This window comes from Prionailurus bengalensis, chromosome B2 (assembly GCF_016509475.1).
Source record: "Prionailurus bengalensis isolate Pbe53 chromosome B2, Fcat_Pben_1.1_paternal_pri, whole genome shotgun sequence".
Classification (NCBI taxonomy): Eukaryota; Metazoa; Chordata; class Mammalia; order Carnivora; family Felidae; genus Prionailurus; species Prionailurus bengalensis.
Window position 1 is genome coordinate 151,485,197 of NC_057349.1, and position 25,606 is coordinate 151,510,802.

Genomic DNA, 25,606 nt, shown 5'->3' on the forward strand with positions numbered 1-25,606 from the left:
GTTTTATACTTTTCAACGTTTTTTATTTATTTTTGGGGGACAGAGAGAGACAGAGCATGAACGGGGGAGGGGCAGAGAGAGAGGGAGACACAGAATCGGAAACAGACTCCAGGCTCCGAGCCATCAGCCCAGAGCCCGACGCGGGGCTCGAACTCCCGGACCGCGAGATCGTGACCTGGCTGAAGTCGGATGCTTAACCGACTGCGCCACCCAGGCGCCCCATGTTTTATACTTTTAAAAACTACATCCGAAACAGATCAGAATTAAACAGGGATGCTTGCCGTGACCACACTGATAGAGCAAAGTTTGGAAATGGTATCTGATGAAATTCTGGAACAAAAGAAAATAAGAAGCATAAATTTGAAAATTAGGTGTCAAAATTATCCCTATTTGTATGACTGTTTACTTAAGAAAAAACTTAAGGATGTCATGTGAATAAAAGTGTTCAAGGAAAGAATTATTTGCAAATGAACAGCTTTCTTTCATACAGACAATACATTCTTAGGACAACAACAGAAAAAAGATTTAGTATTGCAAGTACAAACAAGTGTGCGTATTTATTATATACTTACCTATTATAAATTTTTTAGAAAAACAGAAGTAAAATAAGGAGGCAAAGACTTAAAATTGCGAAGGAACTCTATATTCTTGAAATAGCTCATAAAGAAACACATAACAGCAATAAGCAGAAAAGCATATCACGGTCCTGGATGAAATATTCAAATTACAAAGGTCTCAATTCACTGAAAAGTGATCCCAAAATTGAATATAATCCTACTCAAAATCTAAGTATAAATAAGTAACTCTAATATTCAGCTGGAGAAGGAAATTGTAAGAATAGCTAAAGGCAAAACAGCAGAAAAATAAGAAACTCCACTTTGTGTGCTTCCATGAAAGCAGTAAGACACTGGCATAACTCTCAGGATTAGCTTTTCTTCACACATCTGAGAGCTGGTCAAAGGTTCGCAGCAACCGTTAGAGCATTTACTCAACACAAGAGCTCCGGACACTGGTCCATTCCCGGCAGGAATCCCAAGGCTCTAGGTGCTGCCACACTCCTGTCCACTCCGGCTCCCTGGCTCAGCAGCAGCCATGAAAATAACTACCTGTACTGCCTACACGGGCTGGAGCAGAATGGATCTCATTCACAAGAATTTTGATCATTTACTTTGACTTATCTGATGATGTCTCCCAGAAGGCTCGTCCTATCTTATGCAACTTAGACCCAGTCAGGGCTAAAGCATTTGTCTACACCAGTCACAGGCTAATGCTTTAGTCTGCTGCTGGCTGGGTGATAGATAACATTTGGGGAAACAACAGTCAAAGCAGAAACCTCGGAAGGGAAGGCAGCCATAAGAGCGTGAAAAGTTCCGCTGTGTTCCTGGAGATCTAAAAGTCCACGTGCATGCTTAGGGCCATCCACATGCTCAGGAAAGACCTGAGAAGGCACTAAGTGCTCGCTTCTGGATGACCCTGAGAGAAAGTGTCGTACACTGCTTGGCTGAGTGTTCAACACACACACACACACACACACACAAAACTCCTATTCAAAGACAGGGAAATTACTTGGTCTTTGGCATATAAGGAAATCAAAATCTGTCTTCTCGTTGGTTCACAGCTAAGTTGACTGGATATAGACTTAAATGGCCACAAATGACAAGTAATACATACAGAATGTACAGAATTAGCTCAGAAAAGTCAGTAAAAAAAGTGAATGAAAACAACTATAAGCAGTAATTACAAAGCACTCTGGGAATGGGAGAGAATCTGATTTCTACAGAGGGATTGCTTTATAATGTTCAAATAATAAGTTTTCAACAACAACAAAAAAGTATAAGGCATGCAAGCAAACAGGAAACTATGGCCCAGACATTGGATTTTCCAGACAGACTCTAATCAGCTACTTAAAATTTTTTTTTTCAACGTTTATTTATTTTTGGGACAGAGAGAGACAGAGCATAAACGGGCGAGGGGCAGAGAGAGAGGGAGACACAGAATCGGAAACAGGCTCCAGGCTCCGAGCCATCAGCCCAGAGCCCGACGCGGGGCTTGAACTCACGGACCGCGAGATCGTGACCTGGCTGAAGTCGGACGCTTAACCGACTGCGCCACCCAGGCACCGCTGATCAGCTACTTTAAATATGTTCAAGAGGCAAAAGGAAACCATGCCTAAAGAACGAACAGAAAGTTTGAGAATGATGTCTCACCAAATTTAAAATATCAACAGAGTTAAGGGCGTCTGGGTGGCTCAGTCAGTTCAGTGTCCAACTTCAGCTCAAGTCAGGATCTCACTGCTCATGAGTTTGAGCCCCGTGTCGGGCTCTGTGCTGACAGCTCAGAGCCTGGGGCCTGCTCCAGATTCTGTGTCTCCCTCTCTCTCTACCCCTACCCCACTCACGCTCTCCCTCTCTCTCTCTGTTTGTCTCTCTTTCTCTCTCAAAAATAAATAAACATTAAAAAATGTTTTTAAATATACCAACAGAGTTAGGAATTGGAAAGAGGAACCAAATAGAAATTCCACAATTGGAAAGCACAATAACTGAAATGAAAAATTCAGTAAAGGGGCTCACCAGCAGACTCAGATGAACAGAAGGAAGAACCAGAGAACTTTAACACAGGTCAGCTGAGCATCCAATCTGAAGACTAGAAGGAAAAAGAATGAAGAAAAAGGAGCAGAGCTTGTGGGACACCATCTAATGCACCAAAACACACAAATGTACAACACAACACAGTGATGGTCCCAGAAAGAAAGCATGAAGAGAAAGGAGTAGCAAGAACATTTGCAGAAGTAATACCTGAATATTTTCCAAATTTGATGAGAACCGTTAATCGGCACATCCAGGAACTCAACAGACTCCGAATAAAATAAACTCACAGAATACCTGGATACATTATAAAGAACATTTTCAAAGACAAAAAGACAGTCTTGAGAGCCGCAAGACAGAAGCAAGTCATCATGTACACCTGATCATAAATCAGATTAACATTTGATTTCTCACTGCAAATCACGGAGTCCAAAAGGCAGCAGGGTGCCATATGCAAAGTGCTGAAAGAAACGAAAAATCTTTCAGTCAATCATCCTATACCCAGCATATCTATCCTTTGAAAATACAGGAGAAAGTAAGCTATCCCCAGATAAACATTAAGAGAGTGTGTCGCTAGCATACCTTCCCTACAACCAATGCTGGAGGGAGCCCTTCAGGCCGAATGGACAGACACCAGGTAACAACAAGCCCACGGGAACACCAGCAAGAGTAACTAAATAGGTAAATATGAAGGACAGACTGGATGGTGAAAGACTGACAACTTTCCCCCTAAGATCTGGAACACGACAAGGATGTCTGCTTTCAGAACTTCCATACGACATTGTACTGGAGGTTCCAGCCAGAGCAATGAGACAATAAAAGGAAATAAAAGCCATCTAGAATGGAAAGGAAGAAGTAAAACTATCTCTATTTGCATATGACGTGATCTTATACAATAAAAGTTAAAAAAATTGATTAAAAATAATTACTACAGCTAATAAACTACTTCAACTAGGTTGTGGAATACAAGATCAGTATACAAAAATTAGTCACATGCCTATATATTACCAGTGAACATTCTCAAATCAAGGAACCAATTTATATCAGCATCAAAAAGAATAAAATACCCAGGAGTTAATATAACAAAATATATGCGTGACCATTACAGTGAAAACTATGAAACATTGTTGTAAGAAATTAAATAAGATCTCCATAAACAGAAAGACATCCCATAATCATAAATGGGAAACAATATTGTTATAATGGCAATACTCCCCAAATTCAGTTAGAGAATTCAATGTAATCCCTATCAAAATTTTTTGTATGTTCAAAACGGCAATCTGATCCTAAAACTCATATGGAAATGCAAGAGACCCTGAATAGCCAAAACAATATTGGAAAAAAAAAAAACAAAGTTGGAAGACTCACACTTCCCACTTTCCACACTGCCTACAAAGCTACAGTAAGCAAGAGAGCATTGGCAGTGGCCTAGGGACGGACATAAAGAGGCACAGGATAGAGTTGAGAGCCCAGAAATACACCTATAATCCATGGTCAATTGATTTCTAACAAGGGTTCCAAGACTATTCAATAAAGGAGAAGAACCTTTCAACCAATGGTATGAAATAACCACCTATGTACAAGCCCCCAAAAGAAGGGGGGGGGTAGATTTGGACCCTTACTTCACGTTATGTGGAAAATTTAATAACTTCACATGTTGGGGGGATGTTATAAAGAAAAGTGAAAAGGCAGTCCACAGGATGAGAGAAAATAGTTTCCAGGTTTACATCTGATGAGGATCTGATAACCAGAAAATATAAAGAACTATGAAAACTAAATAGTAAATGTCAAACCACCCAATTAAAAACGGACAAAAGATTTCAACAGAATTTCTCGAAAAGATTTGAGTAGAATTTCTCCAAAGAAAAGGTTTTCTCCAAAGAAGATGTACACACATAGAGATGGCAAATAAGTACATGTAAAGACATTCAACATGAACGAATCGTCAGGGGAAACGCACATCAAAACCACAAGATACCATTTCACACCCACTAGAAACGCTATAATAAAAAAATCAAAAATAAGTGCTGGCAAAGAGGTGGAGAAATCAAGACCCTTACACATTGCTAGCGGGAATCTAAAATAATGTAGCCGGGGCGCCTGGGTGGCTCAGTCACTTAAGTGTAAGACTCTTGGTTTCGGTTCAGGTCGTGGTCTCACAGTTGGTGAGATCAAGCCCTGTGTCAGGCTCTGCCTGGGATTCTCCCTCTCCCTCTCCCTCTCTCTCCCTCTCTCTGCCCTTCTCCCACTTACTCATTCTCTCTCTTTCTCTCAAAATAAATACACATTCAAAAATAATAATAATGCAGCCACTATACATAGAAGTTTGGCATCTGTTCCGATGGTTAAAAACAGAATTACCACACGACCCAGAAACTCCACTCCCAGGTCCATACACAAGAGGACGGACAAGATACGTTTGCACAAAAACATGTGCCTGAATCTTCACAGCCGCGTTATCCACTACAGCCGCAAAGTGGAAACACCCCAAAGGTCCATAAGCCAGATGTGGGCTATCCAAACTGTGAATCGTTTTCAGCCACGAGAAGGAATGAGGTGTAGAGACGTCTACTGCACGGATACAGCAGACACAAAAGGACACGTGTTGTAGGACTCCACTCACGTGACACAGTCAGGAAAGGCAAACCCAGGAGACGGGAGGAAGGCCGGTGGTGGCCAGGGATCTGGGGCTGTGGGAATTGGGACCAGCTGCTAATACGTACAGGTTTCTTTCGGGGTGATGGAGCTATGCTGGAACGGACGGACGCTGGAAGTGGTTACACAATACATACATACGCTCAGGCCAGCTGAACCGCACAGAGAAAAGTGGTAAATTTTAAGTCATGTAAATTATGTATCAATAAAAACAGCCAATGAAGATACACACTGAAATATTTACAGATGAAATGCCATCTGGGATTTGCCTCAAAAAAAATTGTGAGGAAAGTCCGGAAGAGGTGAACAGACTGGCTGGGGGCTGCTAACTGTGTGAGGTGGGGATGGAAACACCAGGGTCATCAAGGCATTCTTCCCACTCTTAGATGCACTTGACATTTTGCATTATAAATTTATTATTCTCTTTTAAGTTTATTTATTTTGAGAGAGAGAATGTGTGTGTATGAGCGGGGGAGAGACAGACAGAGAGAGAGAGAGAGAGAGAGAGAGAGAGAGTGTACCAAGCAGATAGCATGGAGCCAGATGTGGGACTTGAAGTCACAAACCGTGAGGTCACGACCTGAGCCAAATTCAAGAGTCAGTCACTTAACGGACTGAGCCACCCAGGGGCCCGCCCCTATGAAATTATTTTTAAAAGAAGAACTAAGCAAAGCTTTTTTTTTTTTTTTTTTAATTTTTTTTTCAACGTTTATTTATTTTTGGGACAGAGAGGGACAGAGCATGAACAGGCAAGGGGCAGAGAGAGAGAGGGAGACACAGAATCGGAAACAGGCTCCAGGCTCTGAGCCATCAGCCCAGAGCCCGACGCGGGGCTCGAACTCACGGACCACAAGATCGTGACCTGGCTGAAGTCGGACGCTTAACCGACTGCGCCACCCAGGCGCCCCAGCAAAGCTTTTTAAAAGGGATATTGAGGAGTAGTTATTATAAGGCTACATTATCAAAGGTGGTGAACTGTGTCGGGATGGTGTTGGAACAGAAAATAACGTGAAGTAACAGAGACGAGAATATCATATGAAAGGTTTGGCATTTCAAATTAGTGAGGAAAAAAGTAATTTGGGTGCCTGGCTAATCCTTTGGGAGAAAAATAAATCGGTAATAGACTTACCTAGTACCATACTTGTAAGCAAACAAGAAAAAAATTAGGAAATATCAATGAATATGTCATCTCAGGGGAAAATTCTCCTAAGTCTAAAAACAAAGACAGGGGGCGCCTGGGTGGCTCAGTCGGTTGAGCGTCTGACTTCGGCTCGGGTCACGACCTCACGGTTCGTGAGTTCGAGCCTCGCGTTGGGCTCTGTGCCGACGGCTCGGAGCCTGGAGCCCGCTTCAGATTCTGTGTCTCCCTCTCTCTCTGCCCTTCCCCTGCTCGTGCTCTGTTTCTCTCTCTCTCAAAAACAAATAAAAACGTTAAAAAATTGAAACAAAAACAGATCTTAGAATTTTTAATACCACAGACTGAGAAAAATGAGTGGTAACATCTGGTAAGGGGTTAGCATCTCAAGGGGACAGAGAGGGTATTTCGATGAAACACATTTAAAACATCACTAGATAATGCCCAAAAAAAGAAATATAACTGCCCAACCACGCAGGGCTCCTTTCTGCGCTAACACCCAAACACTTTCCGCTCCCGAGAAGCCCCCTCGTGAGTGTGGACGCAGGAAGTGAGGGGCGCTGTCCACAAGCCCTGAAGCCCCAGGCTAACTCCCTTCCTGCCCTTGACTGTGTGGGCCCAGGTCTGTGACCTGTGCTGACAAATGCCGTCTAAATAATCATTGTTATTGTTTGACGTAAACCATTTCCTTTCCTCACACTCTATTAGAAGATACACAAGTTGGCCCCAAGTTTTTGGAGAAAACTCGGCAAAAGCTGTTAAAAAGTGAGGACGCCGACCCGGCAGTTACGCTTACAAAAGTTATTACGGGGAGGTAATCACACAATCATGAGAAACTCATTTACCAGGATGTTCATCACAGCAACGCGCGTACATCCAAACAAGTTAGGAGCTACCTGAACGCAACAACACAGGATTAGTTAAATTGGGGCACGCCCATAAGGTAGAGCGAGATGCAACTCTCCAGGCTAATCTGGTGAAAACCAGGACTGTGTTTGCATAGGATCTCGTCTTGTGTCAGTGTATAGGCATCTACACATCCACACAGATCCGGGAGAAGACAACCCGAAAGTTTACATGTTACCACGGTGACAGCAGTTGCAGCTGAGTTTGGGACAGTTAATAAGAGTTGCTGTGGTTGCTTTTGCTTCCCCTCGTTCATGTGTATTTTCCATTTTCCAGAACGATATGCTTTTTAAATGTGAGAAAGTACAGAAAGCATTCGAAATAGGGGCGCCTGGGGACTCTGTCAGTTGAGCATCCAACTCTTGATCTCGGCTCAGGTCACGATCCCAGGGTCGCGGGACGGAGCCCGGCGTCGAGCTCCGTGCTGAGTGCGGAGGCTGCTTGGGATTCTCTCTCTCCTCTCTCTCTGCCCCTCCCCTGCTCACACGTGCGATCTCTTTCTCTCTAAAATAATAAACAAATACATAAAACCATCTATGAAGCTAAAAAAATTAAAAATTACACCAATGTATTGTTTGTGTATCTGCACCTCAAATTTCCCATAAAATGACTGCATATTCTCAGGATCCTGCCCAAAACAGACTTTTTTTTTCCCCCTGGCGGTAAAAAGACTGAGGGACCCAGAGCCGCGAGGTGGCCTGTGCCCCAGCCCCGGCTGTCCTTCCGTGAACCCTGGAGAGAGGGGGGGCCCCGGCCGGGGTGCCGTTAGACAGCCGCCCCCCGCGAGGTCTGCTCCCTGCTATGACACAGCTGTTCCCTCAAATGCTACTTCTGTGTGTGGAAAGCCACAGTTGCCACGTTTTCATAACTCACGAACCTCACGAGCACTGCGCAGTCACCCGTCAGAACAGAGCCATGTGTCACGGGAATCCTATGTGCTGAGGACACTGAAATGCTGCAACTTATTTAAAGATAAGTTTTTCAAGTTGGGCTTCTAAGTCGTTTTCAAAGAAACTGAGCAGGACTCAAATTACAGCCCAACTGTCACATTCCTGCACTGTGACCGCACCGTGCTCGAGGCTGGAGGCCGCGGCCGTGAGTGTTTGCAGAGCCGAGAGCCTTGCCAGACCACCGGGAACAGATGCCCGCAGCAGCCAGAGAGGAGACCCACACCCGCCAGGCACGACAGGCGCCGTCCCCCGCGGCCAAAGCTACGAGCAGCTGCGTCTGTCACACCGACGGGTCCCGCGCCACGGCTCCCGCCCCAGAAACCTCACGCACGGCCCGCCGTATGGGAGGCCGCGGCGAGCTCACGGGGCCAAAGTCAGACACTGCCTCTGTCTTCCCACTCCACCCACGTGCAAATTCACAGACACGTCTACCCCTGACTGCTACCGCCAGCCCTTCCGCCGTCCCACACGTGCAGCCGCAGGACGGGAGCGCACGGCCTCCACTGTGCAAAACCACGGCACACGCTCGGCTCTGCTCCTGGGGTTTCGTGCGCGCACTCACGGGCGGTGGGTGCCGGGCTGAGGGTGTTTGCGGCCGGGTCACGGGCCCGGTCCTGGCAGCAGGTCGGAGCTCCCGGGGCCCTGCCTCCCCGCCGCCCCTCGCGGACAACGCACACGGCCGCGCCACGCTGTGACTTAAACGAGAACGGGACAGCAAGTACCAAGAGGTTGAGTTCTAAAGTTGTCCTGAGCCGCACGTCTGAATTCCACCGCTAGGGAGCTGCTTTTCTGTAAAACACGTGCAAACGTAACACCACGCACCACGGTTTCCAAAGTGACAGCGACGTCTGTGTTCTCTGGACTCAAAAGCAATATTCGACCTTCAGCCTGTCTACTCGCGGAGCTCGTCTGTGCGGATCTTCGCCTCCGACCAGTAAAGGACGTCCGTGTGAACGCTCAGCCCTGACTCGCGTCCGCCACGCCGCCTCGCCGCATTCGCAGTCCTGGATTCCACAGCGGTTGTCTCCACACGCGCTCTCTCCCCGCGTGGACGCGAACAGAATCGGACCTTCCTGCCGCCATCACGCCGCGGCAGAAACACAAGGTGAGCTCTGCGGCTTTGTGCTTAGCGTTTCTCCGCCGTCACCGCGCTCCCGTGGCGGCACGCTCGTGGCCCGTTCCCGCGGCAGCCAATCCCGCCTGGCTCCCACGTGGCCGTCTGTCACGCCGGCGTGCCATCGAGCACCTCTGGACGGTCAGACGGCCGCCCACCGCGCGGGCCGTGCATCTGCGGGCAGAAGAGGGGGGCCGTCGGCCGGGCGCCCCGCACGCGGGCCGTACTTCAGCCCTCGGGTCGTGGGGTCCACGCAGGCGCCCGCAGGGCACTTCGGCGTCAAAGGGCAGAAGAGGGCCGTTCGCTCCCCGCTCACTCTGCCGCGGAGCCTACCTTCGAAAGTTCGTCAGCTTGGGTCACACGAAACTCAACAGCTTTACGTGCATTTTCCAATTCTCATATGACAAACGCGCGTCTGTCAGGGTGGGCGGGTAACATACGCCCTTTTCACCGTGCGTTACCTGAAATGAGAATGTCAGGCTCGGGCTCCCCGCAATGCCTCACCGGGGCCCCCGGGACAGTCACACGGACGGAGAAGTAAATGCTCAGGATGAGGTTACGCCCAAGAGGGGTTATCGCTGGACCTGCGTCACGATGCAGCCATCGAGCTGCCGACATCGCTCCGACGGGTACCTCTGAGCCCCCGCAGGGCAACGCGCTAGACGGGGTGGGGGTAGGGTTCGTGGGGCAGGACAGCGCAGAGTGGGGGCAGGGAAGTAAAGTAAGGTTTACAGAGGGGCTGGGGGAGGCTCAGCGCCCGGGAGGGAGCGCGGCCTGAGGGGCGCAAGCCTGGGCAGGCGGGGTATGGAGGGGCAGATTAGCCGGGGGGACGGGGGACAGCATGTCTTCCAGAAGGAAGAAACGGGCCAGCTGTGTGTGAGGACGTGGCTTGTGGGAAGGGCAGAGCACGGCGGGGCCAGCGAGTGACCGGAGGAGAGGAGGTGAGGCCGAGGGGCCAGTGGCAGACACGAGAGGAGTCTTGTCTCCCACGCCCACGAGCCAACTACGGAGATGTGCCTGCGTGGGCGGGACAGAGGCGACGAAACAGGGACCAGCGGGACTCCTTCCCTCTCCTGCGCAAGAGCCCTGAGAGACGTGGCCAACTGGAGCCAAGGCCTGCCTTTAAAAGGAAACACGTCCCCGTGCCCACACAGGAAACTCAGAGGCAGTGGCACACGGCGAGACTCCACATCTGGGCACCGCACGCAGTGGCACCACGGGGACAGGAAACAGTCCCCGGTTCTCAGAGAGCCGCCACACGCCAGGCCCAGGCTCCCACCCCCCAGTGCTTGGGGGGACGACGGCCTCGGGGAGCACCTGTGGAACCCCGACAGGGAGTGATCCCCAAGATGTCAGCGCCCACATGCACACATTTCCTGCCCGCGGTCCCACCCACAGCCACCGGCACAACCACAGATGACAGCGAAGAGTGGACATCCTGCCCTTCTTCCTCCGTCTGTCAATTAAGAAAGATTTAGCTGTGGGTCTTTGTAGACAGACTTTATCAGGCTGGGGAAGTCGTGTGGTCACTGCTGTTTGAATCATTCATAAACGGGCCATCATTTTGTCGAATGATTTTTCTGTGTCTGTGAGACGACCGCATGCTTTGTTTTATTTGTTGATGGGATGTATCGTGTTAATTTGTTCTCATTTGTTAACCCGACCTTGCGTTCCTGGGATAAAGCTCACTTCTACAATATGGAGGCATTTGATTCGCTAGTTATTGAGGATTTTTGCAGCTACATTCATGAGAAACACTGGTGCTAGTTTTCTCTTCTGATTTTGTTAAATCTGTAATCAGGGTGATACTGGCCTCATCGAGGAAGTTCTGGTGTCCCCTCTAATCTCTTGGAAAAGTTTGTGAAGTGTCATTAATTAATGCTTCCTTAAATGTTTGGTAGGAGTCACTGGTGAACTCATCTCGTCCCGGTATTTCCTTTGTGGGAAGTTATTTGTTTAATCATTCTTCTAATCTAAACTCTTTAGTTGTTATAAATCTCTTAAATTTTCCTACTTATCCTTAAGTCACTGTCAATAATTTGCACCTTTCTGTGAATTCTTCCGTTGACTCCAGCTACCTACCCGCCTCACCTAGTCCTGCCCACAGCTCGTCAGTGAGGTCAGTGGCGTGTCCCTACTTCTGTTCTCAGTACCTGGAGCCTCCTCTCTTTTTCCCTGGTCAGCTCCCTACTTGGTAACTTCACCGATTCCAACATCTGGGTGCCCACATTTCTCAGCCAGGTAAAACTTGAAATTACAGCAGACCTTGTAATATGGGAGGTTAGGGGTGATGACCTCTGCATAGTCAAATATACACATGTAACTTTTGACCCCCCAAAAACCTAAGCACAGCAATCTAACGTTGACCGCAAGCCTTACCGGTAACATAAATGGTCCATAAAAACATATTTTGTACATGCATTACATACTGTATTCTTACAATAAAATATGCTAGAGAAAAGAAAACGTTACCGAGAAAATCATACGAGAAATACCTTTACGGTATGTACTGTATTTATTGAAAGAATCCACGTCCAAGTGGACCGGCACGGTTCAAACCTGTGTGGTTCGTGGGTCGCCTATATTTGCAGTTTCTACTCATCTATAAGGCTATTTTCGTATGAAAGATTTCCATAAATGTCTTTTGAATTTTTCTGTGAACCATTTAAAGTATAATTTTATAAGATGACTTATGTAACCATTCAGAGGTAAGATTCTAAATCGTCCAGAAAGACCACCATAGTTTGGTGGGCGAACGGGACTGACAGGACCCTGGGGACTTCCTGATACCTGTCCTGCTAAGAACTGGCTCTCTAATGTTCAGTAAGTCCCATTTTCTTCAGGCTACAGATAGAATCAAGTGATTTCAGGGCCCCACCTGTGACTGACATTCAGTCATTGATTTGTCACCCGCAGTACGGCGCGCTCCTACATTCCCATCGGTGCCAAAGGGCGATGAGGGCCAGCGGATAAAACCGTTCAGAAGGGAAGAGCGAACACAGGCCTGCGGGCACGCCAGCCGTAAGGTAACGCTGCCTGGCGACCATCCTCCTCCTTCACCATTTATTTTAAAACTCGAAGACGTACCGGGGCGCCCGCGTGGCTCAGTCGGTTAAGCGTCCGACTTCGGCTCAGGTCATGATCTCGCGGCCCGTGGGTTCGAGCCCCACGTCGGGCCCTGTGCTGAGCGCTCAGAGCCTGGAGCCTGCTTTGGATCCTGTCTCCCTCTTTCTCTGCCCCTCCCTCTCTCTAATATAAATAAACATAAAAAAAAATTATGAAACTCAGAGACCTGTTATTAGCTTCTCTTGGGTCCGACAACTGAAAGGCATCGGAGCCATGCAAGAATACCTTGAAGTATCTCCATTTCTTAAAGTTAGCAAAAGGGAGGAAAAAAAGACTCATATTTAGAAATTCCTTTCCCTTTCTTTCTTTTATAGTCGGACATAAATCATGGAAAAGCAAAAGCAAAATTAAAAAGCAATGAGACATTTTCCAGTAGTTCACTTATCCCAGGAAATGAGGCGTGGTAAGTGTGGCCCAGATGTATTTAAACAGCTTAGACAACCGCGCTCTGGCTTTAAGACGCGGTGGATGAGCGGAGGGCGGGCTGCCTGCCTGATCGAAGACCACCCACACCTGGCGCGAGGCACAACTGAGCAAGGGAGGAAGGGACAAGAAGGGAGGTCAAAGGGGAGGTTCGGAGGGTCCCATGGCCTCCCGCACATTCGCGTCTACACTGTTGATGAATACACGAGTCTGCGCCCAGTGTACTCCCACCGGCCGCGCTGGCCCGCAGCCCAGACTGTCTCCGGCAAGCCCTGCGCCCCCCACCCCCTTCCACTTATGGAGATCAGGACACATAAGCACACCCAAGAGTCGGGCTCACGTCACAGAGGCCACGGTGAGCCCGCGAGACACCATCTCTGGAAAATACGAAAGCATCCTTCTGTGCCAGTAGCTCAAACAGGCCCCAAAGGAGTCAGATAGATGATGGCGGAGGGGAGGCGCCTTACTCACAGTCCCGGCGGAGGGGAGGTGCTGTGCTCGGTCCCGACAACAGTGGACGCTGCGCTTGTTTCTGACTGGAACGCTTTCTCCTTTTGAGATTCTCTTTGGAGGAAGCTTCCGGAAACATAGTCGCAAGCCTTACATCAGCCACCTCTGCTGGGAGTGTCAGCGCACACGCTCTCTGTCCTCCTCCCCGACCCCACGTGGGCCGGCTGCTGGCATGCACAGCCACTGCGGATTTGCAAATTGTGTCATTATCGTTACGAACGTGGTTCTAGTCATTGTCACTCTAAGTCTCGGTGTCCTTCTAGCTTTCTGAGTATCCCACCAAAGTATGGAAGTGATGAAGCTGGCCTAGTCTGACCTGCATTGCTTCAGCATGAAGGCAAAGTGGCATAAAAAGCAGGGTCTTTCATTCCGGCTAACCCGCCCCAAAATGCATGACGGTGTTCATCTCTGCAACCAGCGCCACCAAGTGTCTGGGCCGAGCGTGGCCGCAGGCTCTGGGGCTGAGGCAGCTCAGCTCACAGACTGATCGCACAGTAAGTAAATCGGACCCGCGGGAACGGGAGCTCTTCCCAGGCCCCGGGGCTCCGGCCCTGCTGAGACCAGGGCCACGCAGAGGCCCCAGAGAACAGGCGGAGGCCAGACACGCCCCGGCAGCCCTGCAGGTGCCTCCCCGGGGTCTCGGAGTCAGACACGGGCTTCGGTCGCACCGTGGCCAGCGGTCACCTAGTGAGGGTGGCGCTCCGGACAAAGCCACGACTCCTGGGCCCATAGGTCGCAGACGTGTGTCACATGCAAACCGGGAGACATCCTGCTAATAGCATCACGTGGTCCAGGAAATCCCGGATCTGTCTCCCGGGAGGCTGGTGGTCACCTGCCTTCTTCCCTTCCCCTGAGCGCCCCTGGTGTCCCAGTAGTTGGGACAGAAACAGGTCACCTTCCGCCCAGCATTGGGGCGCAGCCCCTGCCCTCACGTCTACTCCACCGGAGGAGCAGTGAGGAGCACGACCAGGGGCACCACACAGGGCGCGTTTAGAGAACTCTGTGCCATGACAGATAGAATACGGGGACACTACAGAGACAGGGATGGGGGGCTGGAGTTCTCTGTGAAGTTACGATCTATGAACCACGATCTGAAAGACAAGAAGCCGTTCATAAGGAAGTTTCTGAAAGATCATTCTAGTCAGGGAGAGTGGCAAGTGCTAAAGTCCCAGAACTGGAAAGCCTGGTGTGAAATAGAGACCCCTGTGGATGGAGCCTGTGGGACAGGGGGGAGGGAGGAGGGGCTGGAGGGGCAGGGAGGGAGGGGAGGGACTGAATGGCTGGCAGGGACGGGGAGGGGACTGGAGGGGGCAGGGGCTGGAGAGGGGGGGAAGGAGAAGCTGGTGGAGGCGGGGAGGGGGCCAGAGGGGGGGAGGTGGGAGCCTGGGGAGAGAGGGAATGTGGGTAGAGCCTATCTGACGCCCAGGAGGCGGAGAGGGGGCCGGAGAGCGGGTGGGGGTGGGGGAGGGGAGAGCCGGGGAGGCCTGGAGGAGAGGTGGTTGGAGGTGGCAGGGAGGAGGTAGGAGGGAGGGAAGCGGCAAGGAGGCCGAGGCGGGGGAGTGGGAGGAGGGGGAGCGAGGGCGGGAAGGAAGAGGGTGGGAGCTTGGGGGGAGCCCGAAGGAGGTACCGGCAAAACTATGTTGAGGAGCGTGTGGAGCACGTGGCCAGGAGTCCTTACTTTGAAGACACCACCGTGTAGGGAAATACTTACAGCCAGAAGTACGCGGTACCAGGATTTCCTTCCGGATACTTCGGTGCGTGTTGGGGGTGGGGGAAAGGGAGCGAGAGAAGACAGGAGCCTCGGCTGCTGATGGGCACATGGGGCCCGCTACATGCGGAGCGTGTGCTTAAACTTTTCTTTTCCATAACAAAATACTTGAGGTTGTGAGGCAGGGTGGCCAGACTCTGGTGGCCACGCAGGTCCCGGGGGGACAGTGAATCCACACACAGGTCACCCTCCAGTCCTGCCTGGGGTGGAAACTCCTTGACAACAGAATATACTCCTCTAAACCACTGAAACTGGTATAAAGCTCCTTGTTACACTGAGCTAAAATCAGTCTTTCTGAGACTTCCAACACAGGACCCGACTCAGTGAGGCAGAGGCCGCGGGTCAAGGAGGCAGGGGGCTCATCCACCAAAGAATTCTTTGAAGACCTGAGGACAGCTATCCTGCCTCTAGAAGCCAAGGTTCTGACCCTCTGCACCACTCTTAGAACCAAACGGGGATATCATCCTTAGAAAGAGCTTCCCACCCCTTTCTCTCCTCTGTCCCCAAATCCGGTTGGCTTAGCTCCCCTACGGGACCCTGCCATTCCATCAAGGGCTCCCCCGTTTCTGGCTCATGCACACATGCCTGTGAACACAGTCCAGCTCCACACACCGAAACCCTGCGTGCAGTGGCAATCCTCAGTCTGTCGTCTTCTTTAAAGATCAATCACACAAAAATGCCAAAGCTCATGAAATCAGTGGGCAAAAGTTTAATAATAAAGAGGATATTTATATCGTTTTTAAATATCCACCCCCAAACTGCTTAGTTATCACGAAAGGGGAAATACTGACTTTACAAAAGAGAAGCCTGATTTACAGTATCTCAGCAGACTTACGAAAGTCCACGAGGTAACTGGGACAAAACAGTATCAAGATGCTACTGATACAAGGACACACCACTTGTGTGTGACAAAGATAGCAACCAATCGTAGAGAAGAAACCAACCTCTGGTTTTCGAAACAATCAAGGTCAAGAAAGACAAAGCCTGAGAAACTGTTCCAAGTTGGAAGGGGCTGGGAAGGCATAGTAACTCCACGAAATGCATCATCCTGGGATGGGACACGTTATAAAGGATTTGTAAATGTGACCTACAAGTGAGCTGTGGACTAGATAAGCAGAGAACAGCATCACGTCAGTGTTACATTCCCTGACTTTTATAACATGTTCTGCGTACGTAAGAGGGTGTCACAGCTCTTAGGAAGGGCATCCTACCATGTTCAGGCTTAAAGGGGGAAGATTTCTCCAACGTACTCTGATGGTTTTGAAAAACAAGCTTGTATATATGCAATCCGAAAGAAATACTATGCAAGCCATACGTAGGATTTAAAATGTTCTAGAAGCCACATTAAAAAATAAAACAAATGTTTTAATTTTGATATCTAACTCATACAAAATATTATTTCAGCACATAATATAAAATTAATGAGAAAATTTGTATCATCTGTACCAAGTCTTTAAAATCTGATGTGTATTTTAGATTTATAGATCATCTAGCCAAATCTCAAGCGCTTAACAGGTACAGGCAGAGATTAATGAGGAAGGATAGACAAATAACAAGTCCATTAAAAATGGTATAAAATAGGGGCGCCTGGGTGGCGCAGTCGGTTAAGCGTCCGACTTCAGCCAGGTCACGATCTTGCGGTCCGTGAGTTCGAGCCCCGCGTCGGGCTCTGGGCTGACGGCTCGGAGCCTGGAGCCTGTTTCCGATGCTGTGTCTCCCTCTCTCTCTGCCCCTCCCCCGTTCATGCTCTGTCTCTCTCTCTGTCCCAAAAATAAAAATAAAAACGTTGAAAAAAAATTTATAAAAAAAAAAAATGGTATAAAATAAAATTATTCTTTAACCTGGATAAAACTACATAGAACATTCATGTGTTAATCTTGCAATTTTTTTGAAGTTTTATATAGTTATTTAGAGAGAGCAGAGGAGGAGCAGAGAGAGAGGATCCCAAGCAGGCTCCGCACTGTCTGCACAGAGCCCAACGCAGGGCTCGAACTCACGAACTAGAACCTTGAGATCGTGACCTGGGCTGAAACCAAGAGTCAGATGCTTAACTGACTGAGCCACCTGGGCACCACGCCCCCCCATTCTTGCAATTTTTATGTAAGTTTCAAACAATATCAGAATTTTAAAAAAACAATAAAAATCAAGTAACAAAAAGTGGTAAGAGAATACAATAAACAAATTCATGCCAATACATTTCAAATCTTAGCAAATGCACAAATGCCCGAAAGACTTCTTACCAAAATCAATCTAAGAAATTATTTAAAGCCAGCACAATCCTATCATAAAACGTCAGTCCCTAAACTTTTTGGTCTTAATACCCCTTCATACTCTTAACATTTATTATTGAGAACCACAAGGACCTCTTGTTTATATAGGTTGTATCTACCAATAAATTAAAACTGAGAATTTAAAAATACATTTATACTTTAATTCTCCTAGCAATGATTACTCCATTATATTTTTACACAAGTAACCTCTTTTATGAAAAATAACTATGTTTTCCAAAACAAAAATAAACTTAGCAAGATGCATGGCATGATCTCTGGATTCTCAGGCCTGCCACTGCACTCAGTTTGTTGCAATACGTCATTTTGGTTAAAGACTATTTGGAAAGGAAGAACTACTCTTAACAGTCCTTTCAGATAATTGCAAATAATCTCCAAAATATGATGAGTGCATGTTTCTTAAAGGCCATGTGAATTGTGGAATCTGAAACTGTATCGGTGAATGTATTCTGACCCATTAAAATCTACTGGTCTATCTTCCACTGTGAGTGAAAGGGTCTTTACCACCGCATGCTTTTGTTAACATCATGCATTAATCGTGTGAAAAATACAGTTCACTTGGTTATGCAGATCTTCACATCTTGATACATTACATTATGCGATGTCAAAATACCACAATTCACCGTATCAACAAGCTAAAAAAAATCGCATGATGCCAGTTGATACTGGAAAAGCATTTGGCAAAAGCCAACACGCACCGATGATAAAAGCTCTCGCAATTTAGGAGAGCCTGGTAAAGAGCATCTACCAAACACCGGAGCTGACACCACGTTAATGTGAAGGACTGAATTCTCCTTCCGACTGGGGCGGTGAGGGATGTCTGCTCCTGCTCAACACGGCGTTGGAAGCTCTGGCAATTGCAGTCAGGCAAGAGTGAGACAGAAAACACATGCGCTTGCAGGGAGGAAGCAACACTGTCCCTATTTGCAGATGCCATGATCGTCTACACAGAAAATCCCAACGACTCTACAAAAAACAAACAACAGCCAGAAGTAACTCCCAGAGCTAATAAGTGAACCCACCGAAGTCACGTCACACAAAATTCAATCTCACCTCATATACTGATAATGGCCATGTGGAAAACAACGTTAAAAGCAGTATCGTTTATAGTTACTCTAGAAATGATACACCCAGTATAACTTTTAGAAGCACCTGCAGTGTCTGTAAGCTGAACGTTACAGTATACTGACAGGGGAGATCAACGTAAGTGGAAGGACAAGCCATGTTCATGGATTGTTAGACTCATCAGAGTAAAAATGTCGATTATCCCCAACTTTATGTGCATACGGGTTGAATACAATCCCCGTGAAAACCTCAACAAGGACTTGTGCAGACACAGCTTATTCTAAAATTTATATGGAAGGGCGTATGCTCTATGACAAGGAAGACAATCTTGACAAAGACAGTAAAGTGACAGGAGTCACTGCAGCTGGTAACCTAGCCTAGTGTTGAAGGACGATACATCGTGTCCAATCTGAGTTTTCTGGAAGAATAAGAGGGGGTTCTACACAGAAAAATCACTAAATGCTGTTCACCAAGTTACAAATTCTAAAAAGAAGGGGCACCTGGGTGGCTCAGTCGGTTGGGCGTCCAACTCCAGCTCAGGTCATGATCTCACGGTTTGTGGGTTCGAGCCCCCCATGGGGACACTGACAACACAGAGCCTGCTCCAGAGCCTGTCCCTGTCTCTCTGCCCCTCCCTTGCACACACGCACGCTCTCTCTCTCAAAAACAAACGAACGTGAAAAAAAGAAAAAAATTATGTTCTCAATAAACATAAAAAACATTTGATAAAACTCAACACGATTCATGCTTAAGACGTGTTGAGTCCGACAGCAACTGTCTGTCAAAAGCCATCCTGAGGACGCTTGGGTGGCTCAGTAGGTTGAGCATCCAGCTTCGGCTGGGGTCATGGTCTCACGGTTCATGAGTTCGAGCCCTGCCTCGGGCTCTGTGCTGACAGCTTGGAGCCTGGAGCCTGCTTCGGACACTGTGTCCCCCTCTCTCTCCGCCCCACCCCTGCTTGTGCTCTGTCTCTTTCAAAAATGAATAAACATAAAAAAAAATAAAAATTTAAAAAAAAAAAAAGCCATCCTCAACAGGCAGGCACCGGAAACTTCCTTCCAGGCCAGGCTTCTTCCCGCACTTCTGCTCAGGCTCTCGGACAGGGCGACCAGGAAGGCAGATCTAAAGTGCAGACATGGGTGAAGCAAAGCTCCTACACAGACGCTACAGTGTCACTCCACGCCGACAGGAAAGAGCCACCGGGCCCTGGAAAGAGGGCAAGGGTGGGATGAGGAGGCGGGGTCCCCAGACCCACCCAGTGGTGACACCGGTGACACTGATCCTGTAACGGTGGCACACGTCACAGCACATTTGTCCCAACCCAGCATGTCCAACACTGAGGACGGGCTCTGGGAGACACGTCTGTGCACGTGGTTCGGGGACCGCAACAAGGCTCCCGTGGAGGGTGCCCTAGTGGGGAGGGTCTGTGGTGCGTGCACGCATTCCCGACAGTCACAGGCGACACACGTCTAGGGTAAAGTGAGGAAAGGACCCACCTCCCTCTGCAGAGGGACTGCGACGGCGGCCAGCGCCCTCCGTCAGCCCAGCTTAAAGCGCTCTCTTCTCAACAAATACCTGCCATTTGTGCCTGGCAGCCTGGCCTGCAACCCGGCCTCCCGTGCTGGGCGGACACCTGGGGCGGGACGAGGCTCACGTGGGCGGTGCTCTGGGCCCCCGCCAGCAGTTTCCGCGGCCCCGTCCCCGTCCCCGGAGGGACCAGCGACAGCGCTGCGGTGTCCCCCACCTGGCAGGAGCCGACAGGACAGCTCTCCCAGGCCGCTCCCTCCTCGCCATCCAGGAGCCCTCACTGGGAGGCAGGGCCAGCCACCCAGCTTCGGCTCGGCGGGAGACACCTGCAGGGGTGGGGGCGGGCAGCACCCCTCCCCCGCTTGCACCTGCTGCTGCCCCTTCTCTGGGCCACAGCTCCCCCTCCCCCCCCCCACACACACAGCACCGTGCAGCTTGCACATGTGGGTTAGGGCACTGCCCTTGTGCCCCCGCGTGAGCCCTGGAGCAGAGCTTCTGTGGGTCCAGGGGGCACGAGCGGCCTGGACCCGAGGACGATATTCGGAAAGAAATCTCGTGGGAAAACCCCCACCTCTCTCGCCCCGCACCCCGCGTGGTCTTCACCGCAGAGACTTTGGGGCGTCCCTTTGGTCTGTCCCGGGACGGGTGGGGTGACGCCCCAGTTCTGGGCTGTTTCTTCCAGGTCAAGGGGAGCAGATGAGTAGCCCTGAGTGACTGTCGACAGCTGTTTCTCTCGAGCTTCAAAGCGGTCGGAGTTGGCACTGAGTCCTTTCCCTAAAATTTCTGAATTCTTCACCCTGAATCAGCACGTGCACAGTGTCCCATCCAAACTGGAAGGTGACGTAAGACCACGAATGCCGAACAGACTCTTGTGACGCGAGGTCAGGGTCTTTTCCGTGTGAGGCAGCACGGCTTTCTATCAGTGCTGACACCCTAAGGGTTAGCCCAGGGTACACAGCAGACAGATCGTGTGGCCAACCTCTAGGCAGTCGGGGGGAGAAGAGTCGTTCGGTTTGACAGGCAGTAAAGAAAACGCTCATCACTCTATTTGTGTTAACTGCTACTTTCTGTGCAACTACCAACCAGTTATTGGAATCTAAAATACACAGGACAGGGGCACCTGGGTGGCTCAGTGGCCTAAGTGTCCACCTCGGGATTTCGGCTCAGCTCATGATCTCATGGTCCTCGAGAGCGAGCCCTCTGCATCAGGCTCTGCCCTGACAGCGTGGATCCTGCTTGGGATTCGCTCCCTCCCTCTCTCTCAAAGGGGCTCTCTCATGAGCCCCTTTCTCGCTCACGAACGTGTTCTCGCTCGCTCTCGCACTCTCTCTCTCAAAATAAACTTTCAAAAAATACACAGAATTGTTAATCTATTGCAGAAGTGGCTGAAGTAGCCGTTTGTAACGTACAACTGTCAGGCTAAAATCGGTACTTAGATGTTATTTAGAACATCAAGGCGTGTGGCCCGTCGCTGGCTGTGGCTTGCTCTAGCCTGAGGTGAACCAAGCTTGGCTCTAGCCTGAGGTGAACCGTGGGCACACACAGCACCGTGGAGTCACGTGGCACACCCGAGGCACAAGGACCACCTTTCCAGGTATAATCCGAGCGCCATTTCCAGCCTACGAGGCAGTTTTGCAAACTCAACCTGTCACCTCAGTGGAGACCTGAGCTCCAGAGGCAAGCAGAAGCCTATGTTTCGGTCAGGAATAAACACTGCTGTCGTGGTGACTGCTTAAAAACCGCAAGAAAGCACCTCCAGTGCACCATGATCCAAAATGGCGCCCAGGACTGAGGCGGCCTGATGACCTCAGTGCACTGACCTCAGGCGGGTCCCACGGGGGACCCGTCACAGGACGGCGAGCCCAGTCTGAGCTTCAGCTTACAGCTGCCTCGTTCCACAAGTCCAGTCTGTGCACCGGGAGTTAATTTCAGAGCAATCCTCGAGAAGAAAATGAAGAGAGACTCTTGAACGTGAACGATCACTTGCAGACGAGCATCTGGCCGCAACCACGAGTGACGTTTCCGGCAACGGTCCCGCCTTCGTGTGGACCCGCTGCCTCTGCGGGGTAGCCGCTCTAGGTCTGCACATCTCCCTGCTCTGGGGTTGCCTCAACCCAAACGGTGGGTTGGCAAGAGCGCAGCAGGCAGTGGAAGCCCCACAGGGCCACAGAAGCACCCAGAGCGTGACGGGGTGCGTGCCACGGAGGACGTGTCCTCGACACCCCCCTCCCACTGCGGCGTGAACCACCCCTAGTGACCTGTGGACACAGGCTCCAGTCAGCGTCCGAGTGGCCAGAGAAGAATGCACCTGGCAAACGTGATTCCCTCTGGTAACACGTGAACAGAGGCCAGAAGTGTCCCCTGGTTGAAGTGACATCTAAATGCAGAGGCCCCGCTTTTGTTCACTTTTCCCATCCCGGTTTTAGAAAAAAAAGGCATTTTTTTCCTCCTTTTTTCTTCCTTCCTTCCTTCCCTCCCTCCCTCCTTCCCTTTCTCCCTCCTTCCTTCCTCCCTCCCTCCTTCCTTCCCTTTCTCCCTCCCTTTCTTCCCTTTCTCCCTCCTTCCCTCCTACCTTCCTTCCTTACCTTCCTTCCCTCCCTCATTTCCTCCCTCCCTCCCACCTTCCTTCCCTCCCTCCTTCCTTCCCTTTCTCTCCCTTCCTTCCTCCCTCCCTCCTTCCTTCCCTTTCTCCCTCCTTCCTCCCTCCCCCCTCCCTCCTTCCTTCCCTCTCTCCCTTCCCTCCTTCCTCCCTACTTCCTTCCTTTTCTTTCTTTCCTTCCATTGGGAGGAGGGACTTTATTTTTCATTTCATGGCTCTTTCCTTAACAGTGATACTAAGGCATATGGACAAGAGCTGACTAGAAGACCCCCTCTGACGAGATCTAACGGTGTCTGAGTCCTGGGGGCAGACAGCCTTGCTGGTCTGAATACTCACCGCAGCCCCAGTAACAACTCTGTGACTCTGTGCTCAGGCGTTGGGAGAGAGGAGAGTTGGGGAGCACTCTGCATAGCTTGTCCAGATGTCTCCAATTCTTATGTTTTAATGAAATTACTTTGTGATTCTGCTTTAATTTTCTATAATTTATCCTGCGTTTATTTCGTTTTCTGAATGTGAAAATGGATTTAAACTTAAAGCACCATGGACTCTTTAGAGCTTCACCATTTCACAGATTCAATGCCAACAGCCTGCCAGCTCCTCCACGCGGATGTGCGTCTGTGCAAAGACACTGCCGAATGAACGCGCGTGACTAACCATCACTGAGCGTGCACACGGCCCCCTTCTGTGTCTGACGTGCTCGTCCTGGAAACTCCAAGGAAGCACACCCGCGTCGTCTGAGCACGTTTTAAAACAACTGGCAGGCGGAGATTGTGTGGTGACAGATATCGCGGAGCGCCTCAAGTTCCCCCGTTGTTCTACTTGAGTAGAATTTTAAGTTCTTTAGACTTTACTGTGCTCCCACTTGTGGTAAAGAATCGCCAATATTCAACACACAAATATCTTGGATGGCAGGTAACTGGCGCTCCTCCGGCTGAATGGTTTGCCCGCTTGAACCGAAGGCAGTCAGGCTCCTGAGACACTGAGGATCCGAGCCTCTGTCCATACTGAGCTCTCCGTAGCCACGGCCACAACTGGAGCTTCAGCATCTGCACTGGCATCACGGCTCCCCATGGCCGGTGTGGCAGCCTGTGGGCCCCGGAGGCACGCGGTCCTGGCATCTCGTCTTCCGGCAAACCCGGAAGCCACGTGGGACAGAGCTGGGAGGGGTGCCTGGGTCGCAAGCACAGGGGCGGGTTAGGGGACACACAGCAGGAAAGTGCCACGAGCCACGCCACACTTCGGGTCCAGGAACAGAAAAACCAGCCCCTCACGTCCCTTCCAAGACGCTGCCGTTCTAGATCAGCTCAGACTGAACATCAACAAAGAGAGGAACAAACGGGCCGTGATTATCTGAGGGGGAAGCCGTCGCCGAGAGGAACGCTCTTCCCACTTGAGGTGACCACGGAAGCTGGACAGCGAAGTCCACGCATCTGAGGCTTACGGCTTCAACCCCAAGGTCTGGAAGAGCTTCGCGGCTCGGCAGGACAGACGGGCAGACGGACGTGGACGTGTGAGGCTCAAGGAAACCTGACGGTCTGTGCGAGGACAAGAGGTGTGCCGCGAACACCAGCAATTCCTCTGACCAAGGAAATGCGAAAAAGAGGCGTGACCTGCCGGCAACGTGCTTTCCTTGACGGCCCTACTTGCGGCTCAAGCATCTTGGTTCAAATCGTTACTGGGAACGTGCCATTTTAAACACGAAAACAGTGTGGGATGCAGTGGGGGTACAACCAACGGGAAGTATCGGAGCAGCGTGGATCCTTGGAAAACGTCAATGTCAGAGGATCCCACAGCTCAAGTTCTTGGAGCCGCAAAACGAATGCCGTTCGTGCACAGCTCCTTTGTCACCGGTCCCTGTTTCCGCCACGGTGGTGGCCACACGGCCAGCCTCTGCTCTGGTCAGCAGATGTGACGCAGAGTCGCGAAGGAGGGTCAGTCATACTTCCCAAGTGGGTACGTGACGAAACCCTCCCAGGTTGTATTATAGCCTAAGTCTTAAACATAAAACACTCTGTGTTTCTAATGATTTACTATTTTGAAGGCTTGCAAAGCAGACTGCTTTCAGAGGTAATTTTCTAGAATTCTGTGTGATGTGCGTTTTTGCATCCATGAGATAAACGCCCTCAGATGAACAATACTGTAATTTCTAGGCAACATGGAAATGAGTAAAGATGTTAGAAATAACTGTGCTGCCATGAGACACCAGAACACAGATGGACTTACTTTACCCGAATTCAGCGAGCATCCGTCTGTTCTGTTCCGGCAATCAGACTGAAGACGACGCCACCCTCCCTGAGGGACTCAAATTCTAGTGGAGAAGCCGACATCTGAACCGGAAGGCTGAGGGCACAGTGCCCTGCACGCTGCACACAGGTCCGTAGCTGGAGGTTCACACCTGAGGGTCAGACACCAGCTCGACTTCACGGAAAGTCACAGGGGACGGCATTTGAACGGGGTCCGAAGGCCGACAGCGGCGGTGAGAACGCATTCCGGAGATGGTGTCCACAGAAGAGCGGGGACCCCGCCGGGCTGGGCACGGAGCCCCGGGGCACAGGCCTGGATGGCGGGGTGGGAGCAGGCTCGGCGAAGCCGGATGGACCTGACTGGCCGAGCTGAGGCGTTTGGACCAAATCCACTGGGCAGTGGGGAGGAGGAAAACAATTATCACTTACATTTTCCTAAAACCTAGAAACGTAGAGGAAAAATATAAACTGTAACGCAGAAGAAGAAAACTGTGACCATACTAGATGCGTGAGGTTGATTCCAATATAATCCGGTGATTAGACAGGGTGATTTTCCAGAACAAATCAATGAGCCTTCAATTTCACAATGGGATCACAGGAAGACTGTAAAACACTTCGGGGGTGGTGCTTGGAGAGAGAATAATGTTCCTCACCAGACGATTACAGTGACACGCATACCTTCGGGAGAATAAACCCAGTTAATGAAGCTAAA

General features: G+C 49.9%; 1 protein-coding gene across 3 annotated transcripts in view; it reads right to left on the bottom strand.

The window, feature by feature from the left end:
- Positions 1–25,606, bottom strand: part of WDR27 (WD repeat domain 27) — a 159,362-nt gene that overhangs the window by 33,377 nt on the left and 100,379 nt on the right. Inside the window, exons 26-27 of one of the 3 annotated variants that reach the window (XR_006299114.1) lie at positions 25,396–25,572; positions 23,128–25,286 (exon numbers count right to left, since the gene is read on the bottom strand). The exons of the other annotated variants lie outside the window; for them this stretch is intronic. The gene's annotated coding sequence lies outside the window, so the exon portion shown is untranslated. Of the gene's footprint in view, positions 1–23,127; positions 25,287–25,395; positions 25,573–25,606 lie in introns of those variants that run through there. 3 annotated transcript variants of the gene reach the window in all.